Genomic DNA, 10,992 nt, shown 5'->3' with positions numbered 1-10,992 from the left:
CTCAGAACTCTTAGATCAGCCCCGAAACTTTCATTAGAGTTTTACCAGAAAACCATCAATTGTCCAGTTTTATCTTCAACTTACGTTTTTTTGGTTCCCTCTAGTAAAGTCTCAAATTGAGACCATGTTAAAAACAAATGCTATGCTGTGAAAACTTACTCTCTTTTGCCCTCTCGTGGCAGACTCTTGAACACCTCTTTTTAAATTTTATTTTATTTATTTTAAAATAAAAAGCTATTTTTCATTAAAAATGTGTTATTTATGTAAACATAATGGGTTCATTATCATTTTCTTTTCTACATACTTTATTAATTGTCCTAAAATTTTTCATCTTAATTTTATTTTACTATTTTTTAAAAAGCAATGCTTTTATTGATTTTATAAAGAGAGGAAAGGAGAGGGATAGAGAGATAGAAACAGCAATGAGAGAGAAACAGCGATCGGCTTCCTCCTGCATGCCCCCAACTGGGGATCGAGGCCTTACCCTCACTGGGAATTGAACCAGTGACCTCTTGGTTCCTGAGTCAATGCTCAGCCACTGAGCCACACCAGTTGGGGTCTTATTTTTATTTTAATTTCTTTTAAAAAATGTTTATTTTTATCCTATATAAGAAAGAGCTAATATGCTAATTAGACCGAATAGCAGAACAACCGTCCGGATGACCATCCAGATGACGTTCCGGACGAAGCCGGTGCTGTGAGGGCCGAGCCCCTTGCATGAATTTTGTGCATTGGGCCTCTAGTTTTTAATATAATACTTCAAGCATGTAGAAAAGTGTACAGGCAATACCAAAAATTTCATGAACCCACCACCAAGCATGCGCTCTCTCTCTCTCTCTCTCTCGCTCTCTCTCCCTCCTTCTTCCTCCCTTCTTCCTTTCTGTGTTATTTTATTTTATCTTTTTATTTCCATTGTCTACCCCCTCCTCTTTTGCATCCATCAGCTTGTTTCCTATATCTATGGGTCTGTTTTTGTTTATTTATTTATTTTGCTTTTTCTACATTCTACATATAAGTGAAATCATACTGTATTTGTCTTTCTCTGTCTGACTTATTTCACTTAGCATAATACCCTCAAGGTCCATCCTTGTTGTCACAAATAGCAAGATTTCATTCTTTTCTTATTGCTGAATAATATTCCTTTATATATATAATATATAAACTAGTCCAATTTTATCATATAATACATGTTATATTATATATGTAATATCTATAATAATAAAAGCATCATATGCTAATTAGACTGGATGTCCTTCCAGACATCCTTCCGGACGAAGCCGGGACTGCGAGGGAAGCCCCGGTCCTGGGTGCCCGCCAGTAGCCGGAGGGAAGCCTGGGTTCTGGTGCCTTCCGATGCCAGAGAGAAGCCAGTGCCGGCAGCCAGGGAAGGAATGCCTACTCTTGCACAAATTTTGTGCATTGGGCCTCTAGTATATATTACATATGTGGCTTGTATGTGTATATATACACATCATCTTTATCCATTCATCTAGTGATGTACATCTAGGTTGCTCCCATTTTTTAGCTATTACTAGTAATGTTGTAATGAACATAGGGGTGCATATGTCTTTTTGCATTAGTGTTTTGGATTTCTTCAGATAAATCCCCAGGAGTGGAATTGCTGGGTCATAAGGTAATCCTATTTTTAATTTTTTGAGGAATCTCCATACCGTTTTCCACAGTGGCTGCACCAGTCTGCATTCCCACCGACAGTGCAGGAGGGTTCCCTTTTCTCCACATCCTTGCCAGCACTTGCTGTTTGTTAATTTTTGATGATAACTTTTATGACAGGTGTGAGGTGGTATCTCATTATGGTTTTGATTCGCATTTCTATGATAATTAGTGATGTTGAGCATCTTTTCATGTGTCTGTTGGTTATCTGTATGTTCTTTTTGGAAAAATGTCTATTTAGGTCCTCTACCCATTTTAAAAATGGATTGTTTGGGTTTTGGGTGTTAGTTGATATGAGTTCTTTATACATTTTTAATATTAACCTTTATTGTATGTATCATGTATAAATTTCTTCTCCAGTTCAGTAGGTTGTCTTTTCATTTTGTTGATGGTTTCCTTTGCTATGCAAAACCTTTTTGGTTTTATGTAGTCCCATTTGTTTGTTTGTTTGTTTGTTTGTTTATTTATTTATTTATTTATTTTGTCTTCTTTGTTCAAGGAGATACAATATCCAAAAAGATATGGCTAAGCGTGGTGTCAAAGAATTTACTGCCTATGTTTTCTTCTGGGATTTTTATGGTTTCATGTCTAGCATTTAAGTCTTTAATCCATTTCAAGTCTATATTTGTATGTGGTGTAATAAAATGGTCCAGTTTCATTTTTTTTTGCATGTATCTGTTCAGTTTTGCCAACACCACTTATTGAGGAGACTGTCTTTACCCCATTATATATTCTTGCCTCCTTTGTTATAGATTAATTGGCCATATAAGCAAGGGTTTATTTCTGGACTCTCCCATTCTATTCTATTCTATTCTATTCTATTCTATTCTATTCTATTCTATTCTGTTCTATTCTATTCTATTCTATTCTATTCTATTCTATTCATCTATATATCTATTATTATACTAGTGCCATAGATAGCTACCATGATTATTGTAGCTTTAGAGTATAGTTTGATATCAGGGAGCATGATACCTCTCACTTTTTTCTTTCTCAAGATTCCTTTGGCTATTCTAGGTCTTTTGTGGTTCCATATAAATTTTATGATTAGCTGTTCAAATTCTGACAAGTATACATTGGTATTTTAAAAGGGATTGCATTGAATCTGTGCATTACTCTAGGTAGTAGGACATTCTAACAATATTAATCTTTTTTATTGTTTAAAGTATTACAAATAGTAGTACATGTCTCCTCCCCCTGCCCCGATTGACCTCCCCCCAATATTAATCTTTTAATCCGTAAGCAAGGTATATATCCTTCCATTTATTTGTATTTTATTCAGTTTCTTCTATGTCTTAATAGTTTTTAGAGTATAGGTACTTTTTTTTTAACTCTTAAATATATTCCTAGGTATTTTATACTTTTTGATGCATTTGTGAAGAGGATTTTTAAAAATTTCTTTTGAGCATTATTGGTGTATAGAACTGCAACAGATTTCTGTATATTGATTTTGTATGTTGCAACTTTACTTAAGTCATTTATTAGTTCCTATATTTTTTGGGAGGAGCCTGTAGGGTTTTCTATATATAGTATCATGTCATCTGCAAATACTGAGAGTTTTACTTCTTCCTTTCCCATTCGGATGCCTTTTATGTCTATGTCTTGTCTGATTGCTCTGGCTAGGACTTCCAGTGCTGTGTTGAATAGAGTTGGTGGTAGAGGGCATCCTTGTCTTGTTCCTGATCTTAGAGGAAAGGCTTTCAGCCTTTCACTGTTGGGTATGATGTTAGCTGTGGGTTTGTCATATATGTCTTTTATTCTGCTGAGATATGTTCCTTCTATGCCCACTTTGTTGAGAATTATGCGTTGTTGTTGTTTTTGAAACAAATGGTTTATTTGGTGACAAGGAGTAGAAAGGAATTCTTAATTTATCTCTCTTCTGCTGACTGCACCGCAATGGTCAAATGGCTAGCAGCACACAACAGTTCCCTCGCAGGCTTTGATCTTTTGCAGAAGTGCAAAGATGCCTGAGTTTGCATACGACTTGCAATTATTTTCTGGTCAGAAGTGCCAGCTGCTGTGGTTTCCAGTGCATCAGCAGTTGCTAAAGTCTCCTTGCCTCTAGGTTTCACGGCAGGAAGCAGACGGACTTCCTTGATGTTATTGGCCTGCGAGAAATATGGTGACTTGGTTAATGCCCAGGCCCCAGCCAGTTGTGGGGGAGCCCGTATTCCAGCGTGGTCAGAAGTTTTCATCTACGAACGTGGCCTCATCATCGCCAGTGGCCTTGGCCTGGGCCTATTATTTGACAAGCTGCCACGGCCACGTGGGGTGATTTAGCTCGGTGCAGGCGTTGCATATTTCCTTCTTCATGACGGACAGCTCAAAGCGCTTAGTCAGATCCTTATTGTCTGTGGATGATCACAGACGAATGTAGGACTGATGCTTATCACTTCCAGGCACTCCTCAACTAGCTTATCAAGGAGCCTGGCTGTGGTCCGAGGTAGAAGGCATTCGACAGCTTTTGACAGCTTTTGCCACACAGATATCATCAAGAATTTTGCAAGGTTAGTTTCTGGCAGGGCTTTCTCGAGCTCTTCTACTGTGCTGATTCTCCGGGAGGGTGGGGTGGAGTCAGTCTGGTAGGCTTGGTCTTCCGGGCCATCTGGATGGTAGCCATCTGGATGGTAGGTGACCTTGTAATTGTCTATAATGTACTTCAACATCCCTGAAACCATCTTCTCCGTGGTTTCCATGAGATTGTGGTAATTTGTGTAGGCCACGAAGAACTCAAAGGTGGGGACCTCAGGATTGTGAATCTAATCAATTTCTTCATTCTGGAACTGGTGTCCACTTTTAAAAATATATATATTTTTTATTGATTTCAGAGAGGAAAAGAGAGGGAGAGAGATAGAAACGTCAATGATGAGAGAGAATCATTGATCGGCTGCCTCCTGCACGCCCCCCACTGGGGATTGTGAATCTAATCAATTTCTTCATTCTGGAACTGGTGTCCACTTTTAAAAATACATATATTTTTATTGATTTCAGGGAGGAAGGGAGAGGGAGAGAGAGATAGAAACGTCAATGATGAGAGAGAATCATTGATCAGCTGCCTCCTGCACACCCCCCGTTGGGGATTGAGCCCTGCAAAGACAGGCATGTGCCCTGACCTGGAATCAAACCGTGACCTCCTGCTTCATAGGTCAATGCTCAACGATTGAGCCACACTGGTTGGGTGAATTGGTGTCCAATTTTGTGAACATGGTCAATGCCACCAACCACAAGCATCTTATAGTAGAGTTCTGGAGCAGTTCTCATGTATAAATTCAGCTCATTGTGGTCCGTGATAAAAGGCTGGGCCATACCTCCCCCTGGAATGATGTTCATCAGGGGAGTTTCAATCTCTAGGAATCCCAACTCATCTCAGAAACATCTTATACTGTGTGATGATCTTAGAGCAGATGATACATTTCTGCCTCATAATTCAGGATCAAGTCCAAGTATCTCTGATGATAGCATGTTTCCTTGTCTTTGAGGCCAAAGTGAAACTGAGGTAACATATGCAAGCAAGGACAGCAGTGGGATCTCTTAGGGAATGCTGCTCAGATCACCCTTCTTGGTTTTCCCGGGATTCCCCTGAACTCCAATTATGTCTCCCTGGCACTGTTATCGATACGGATAAACTCTTCCTCTGATGTATAACTTCTGGAATTGGCCATGACTTGCCACTTGACCCCCTTTCCTTGAAGGTCACAGAAGATGAGCTTTCCTCTGGAAGCTCTTGGGGCATGGGTCCTGCCTGCCACCTTTAAGGTGATGTCTCTCAGGTGGTCCCCAGGCTGCAGGTGACTGTATTCTTGGATGAAGTGAGTGAGCAAGACGTCTACATGGAACTTGTGTGGGTGCGGGTCTCCCCCACTGGCCTTTCGCTGGTGGGCTGCTGGGCTGCGAACCTGTTAGTATTGGTTTGGGTCCAGCCTCTCCTCAGCTCCACATCGTTTGTCAGTGGTGTGGTTGGTGGCCGCAGCAGTGGCCTGGCTTGGTTGTTTCTCACTGAGCTCCTGCTTAGATACCTTCTTCTCAGCTTCCAGGCATCTTTTAGCTCCTTCTTTTATGAGAAAGTGTCTTGTCCTTGTGAAGGGCTGTGAAAGGAGCAAGTTGACCCAGTTGCAGCTCCCCCTCACCCGACTGTGCCCAGGAGGTTTGGTGCAGGGACCCCCTAACAGGCCTGACAGCAGTTTGCATCAGCATGGCAGAGCGCCATGGAACCAATGATCACCTCCACTTACTGCTCAGTTTCTTCCGGCCACCATCCACATTCACCACGGAAGGTCAAATCTGAAAGGTGTTGAGAGTTTTTCTCATAAAAGGATGTTGAATTTTTTCAAAGGCTTTTCCTGCATCTATTGAGGTTTTTATGCTTTATTTTGTTAATGTGATGTATCACATTAATTGATTTACAGATGGTTAGCCATCCCTACATCCCTCATGTGAATCCCACTTCGTCATGGGAAATAATCCTTTGAATATGTTGTTGAATTCGCTAATATTTTGTGAATATTTGCATCTATGTTCATCAAAGATGTAGGCCTATAATTTCTTTTTTATGTAAGAAGTTACAAAAAAAGAATTTACGGGTTTTGGTATCGGGTAATGCTGGCTTTATACTAGTAAAATGAGTTTGGAAGCATTCCTTCCGCTTTGACTTTTGTAAGTAGTTTAAGAAGGATAGGCATTAATTCTTCTTTGAATGTTTGGTAGAATTAACCTGTAATGCCACCTGGTCCTAGACTTTTATTTGTTGGGAGTTTTTTTATTACTGCTTCAATTTCATTGCTAGTAATTGGTCTGTTCCAATTTTTATTTATTTCTGGTTCAGACTTGAAAGATTATATACTTCTAGGAATTTATCCATTTCTTTTAGGTTTTCAAATTTATTGTTCATAGTATTCTTTAATAATCCTTTGTATTTCTGTGTGGTTGTGATGTCTCTTTCATATATGATTTTATTTATTTGGGCTCTCTTTTTTTCTTGATGAGTTTGGTTAAAAGTTTGTCTATTTTAAAGAACCAGCTCTTAGTTTTATTGATCTTTTTATTGTATTTTTTAATGTATATTTTGTTTATTTCCCCTCTGACTTTACCTATTTCCTTCCTTCTGTTTACTTTGGGTTTTGTTTATTCTTTTTTTCTAGTTTGGGATTTTTCTTTTTTCTTGAGGTAGGCCTGTATACCTATGAGATTCCCTTTCAGGACTGTTTTTGCTGCATCCCATAAATTTTGAAAAGTTGTGCTTTTATTTTCATTTGTTTCAAGATAGTTTTTGATTTCTTGTTAGATTTCCTCTTTGATCTGTTGGCTGTTTAGTAGCATGTTGTTTAGTCTCCACATATTTGGTTTTGTTCCAGTTTTCTTTCTGTAGTTGATTTTTAGTTTTATGCCATTGTGGTCAGAAAAGATGCTGCATATGAAAAATTATATACTTTGTACTCCCTTTCGCCCCCGAGTGTCAGACTCTATTTTTTTTTAAAGAATATTTTATTGATTTTTAGAGAGGAAGGGAGAGGGAGAGAGAGAGAGAAACATCGATGTGAGAGTACAACATCTATTGGCTGACTGCTGCATGCCCCCTACCGGGATCGATCTCACAATGCAGGCATGTGCCCTGATGGGGAATTGAACTGGCAACTGTTCAGTGCATGGGATGACACCCAAGCAACTGAACCACACTAACAGGACCTCTAGTGGCAGACTCTTGAACACCTTTTTTCAGTTCTAACTGCTTTGGAATTGATTTAAAAAGTAAGGAGTGCATATCTCCTCACTGTCTGATATTATCACGGCCCTGGAGTCAGTTCTTAAGGGAGCATAAATGCATATAGAATTGATAGGTCTGGATTTTTAATATTTAGCATTTCACACTATTCTTTGATTTAATTAATATCTTGAGGTATTACAAACCCAAGGCTAAGAATTGATGCTGTGTGTACCAGCCACCATTCCTGCTAAATATCTGATTTTCTTCTATTATCCTGGGTTCCGGAGAATACGGGAAGGAGGTCCTGTGTGGAGTTCTAGGTCTATCAAGAAAAATATTAAAAGATTACCCATCCATCTGAGTGTAGTATCTTGAGACAATTAAGGCTCATAATAATGGGGGGAAAAATAAACTCGCCTGGGAAGTGAATGGGGCTGTCAGAGTTCTTTTCCCTTTCTGACAAATCATTTTAGAGAAATACTCATATTCTCCACAAAGTGGGCTCCTTTAAAAAAACCCCCAAACATATTGATTTAAGTTCTCTGTAAGTTACTACTTCAGTGCCTGAGCTGAAGCAGGTGAGAGCCCCGTACAGTGCCTGATGCAGCATTGACCCAGATAGGTGCCTGCCGGCTTTCTGTTACTGCAGCGTGTAGACTTCTACTGCTGTTTTGCCATGTTTTTATTTGCTTGTTTTTGTCTTTGCATTTTTATATGGAAAATTTGCCCAAGTTTTATATAAAGTTGTATTGTTTATGTAAAGCCTTGTGATATTTTAAATATAGCATCCAGTAGTCATAACAACTATGAAAGTAACATGTGTACATTGTATTTTATACTCTACTAGAGGCCCGGTGCATGAAATTTGTGCATGGGGGTAGAGGGAGTCCCTCAGCCTGGCCTGTGCCCTCTCACAGCCTGGGACCCTTCAGGGGATGTCCAACTGCCTACGTAGGTCCGATACCCAGGGATCGGGCCTAAGCCGGCAGTCGGACATCCCCCTCGCAGTCCGGGATCCCTCTCGCAGTCCGGGACCCCTCGCTCCTTGCCATCCGCCTGCTCGCTGCTCCTTACCACTTGGCTCGCTGCTCCTTAGCACTGCCACTGAGGCGGGAAAGGCTCCCACCACTGCCACTGCACTCGCTAGCCATGAGTCTGGCTTCTGGCTGAGCGGCACTCCCCCTGTTGGAGCACACTGACCTCCAAGGGGCAGCTCCTGTGTTGAGCGTCTGCCCCCTGGTGGTCAGTGCATATCATAGTGACTGGTCTTTCTGCCGGTAGTTCTGCTGTTTGGTCAATTTGCATATTAGGGTTTTATTATATAGGATAATGTGCTTTTATCCATGATCCCTGAACCTTTAATGAGTTATGAATATTTCCCCTTCCAGAGTAGGTCACTGAGGCTCAGGCAGGGTAAGCAATCTGTCCAGAGTCACACAGTTAATACCAGCCTCTGGCCAGGGTTTTCTGCTCCCAGGGCTGGTGTTATTTACATTATGGAAGAGAGAAAAATCCCCATTCTCAGGAGGCTGTTGTACGACTTGAGCGAACAGCAATGTTTTTGTTGGGAATGTGTAGAAATTATCCTGTTGTAGGATCTAACAAGCCTTCTTGAATAGGTATTTATGCCGTGTTGACTTGGTGAATAAGCAGACCGTGGAGCTGGACCAAACTAAAGAAGGCACTGAGGTTGACAGAGGGCCTGGCACAGAGCCGTTGATGCCCAGGATCACGATTCTCCCCTGTGATATGCTGAGTTTGGCATCCAGTACAGAGGCGTCTTCTCCCTCTCAAGAACTGGGACTTTGCCAACTGTCTTTGATCTGGCTCCTCCCCAGTTACTAGAGAAGGGTTACATGGAGTTACAGCAATATGATTCTGGGAACACAGTTCCTCTCCCACCCTGTGAGGTCAGTTCTGTGTCCTTAGGACACACAGGAGGAACTCTACCTGACAGTTATGTCACGATGTTGATATAGCAGGTGTTGGTAGAAAGGCCTCGATCACAGATGTTGGCGGTCACACAACCTTCTTGTCGTTTCCCCAATGTGCCATACTCCCTGCCACAGGGCCTTTGCACATGTCACTTCTGCTGGGAATGCTTTCCCCTACCATTCTTCATCTCATAGAGCTCATACAAAGGTTTACTTTTTCTGAAAACCTTCCTTAACTCTTGTATAAATATATACTTAGCCTTGGTAAAATACCTATTCAACTCATTAATGAGAGAACTTAATGACTGAGGAAAAGAAAGCTGGTCCTAAGAAGTATCCAGGAAGATGTGCGTGTGTGTGTGTGTGTGTGTGTGTGTGTGTGTGTGTGTGTGTGTGTTTCTGTGTATGCATGTGAGTGTATCTATATGAGTATACTTATATGTGTGTATATGTGTATATATGTGTGTACACATATGTGTATGTATATAGTCATGAAAAAATGTGGAAAAAAGAATGTTGCGATAAGATTCTTATCCCAACCTGAAATATAAACTGAGGTCCTACATTGTAACCTTTGGAATTATTTTTAACCTGTCAGAAATTGCCGGTCTTTTACAAGTTAACATCCTAACTTCATAGAGTCTGGGCCACTGGTATCTTGCTGTCTCTGCATTCAGACCCTTTGAGGTTTTCTGGGAGGAAGCAGGTAGCTTTGATTTGGGGTGTGTGTCTGTGAAGCGTGGAGTCTGATTAAAAGAACAGCCTCTTACGATGGAAATGGGATGCTTTTGTGGGCCACCTGCAGACAGTTGGCCAGACTTCCCAAGTTGCGTGGGTTCTCTGATGCAGAGCTGTAGCATTCCCACCTATTAGGTGACATTCTAAGGTGACATTCAAGTGCACTGGCAAGAGAAACAAGTGAGGAGTGAAATGAAATACTCTATGACCTTGTACTTTCTCTCAGATCTTTTTTTTTTTTAATTGCAGTTCAGATTAATAACAAAACAGAACTACAGAAGGTATTTGAGACTGACGCCTCGAGGCAGTACTTATTTTCAGCTGTGGGTTTCTAATACTGGCCAGCAGGGGGCACTCTTCCCTCACATTCAGTGTGTTTTTCTGCTTGAAACTGTTTTCTTGTGAAGGCAGGAACCCTGCTGTCTCATGCCCTCAGCTCCGGAAAAGATTTCACTTCTAGGTATTTCTCATTTAATTCTGAGTTTTCAAGGGTGGGGCTTTCCCCTTTTAGAGCTGCAATGTTTGTGCTGTTATTTGAACATTGGCACCCACTATTGTCAAGCAAGCAAAGCCCTATAAAAGTCAGAAGAGGGAGGTGCATTCTCCAAGGTTCTTAGAACACAGGCTCAGACAGAAGGGGGGCCAAGTGGGCACAGAGCTTTGCATAAACACCAGTGAATAAATGCTTGGCTCCAGGTGAACCCGACCTGCACACCTCCATGGTCCAGGCCACGCCTCCCATTGGTGCAAAAATGCAAGAGATGGTTTCAGAAACAGAGCATTCACTGGCCAGTCCTAGGGGGAAACAACACTGGGACATACAGGACACTGTGCTTCCCAGGGGGGCATTTTAATTCCTTCCAGTGGATTCTTTGTGTTTCCCCAACATATTTTTAATCTTGTTGATGCCATTAATAATACGGATAGGTAATATTTATTGTGCTCTTG

At 41.0% G+C, this 10,992-nt stretch overlaps 1 protein-coding gene and 1 pseudogene across 1 annotated transcript in view; one reads left to right on the top strand and one right to left on the bottom strand.

The window, feature by feature from the left end:
• Window positions 1–5,865, bottom strand: part of LOC102423089 — a 19,583-nt pseudogene extending 13,718 nt beyond the window's left edge.
• ARHGEF3 (Rho guanine nucleotide exchange factor 3) overlaps window positions 1–10,992 on the top strand; it is a 242,527-nt gene that overhangs the window by 33,489 nt on the left and 198,046 nt on the right. The gene's annotated exons all lie outside the window — the stretch shown is intronic.

This window comes from Myotis lucifugus, unplaced genomic scaffold, assembly GCF_000147115.1.
Source record: "Myotis lucifugus unplaced genomic scaffold, Myoluc2.0 scaffold_83, whole genome shotgun sequence".
Taxonomy (NCBI): domain Eukaryota; kingdom Metazoa; phylum Chordata; class Mammalia; order Chiroptera; family Vespertilionidae; genus Myotis; species Myotis lucifugus.
This window is presented reverse-complemented; position numbering and strand designations above follow the sequence as displayed.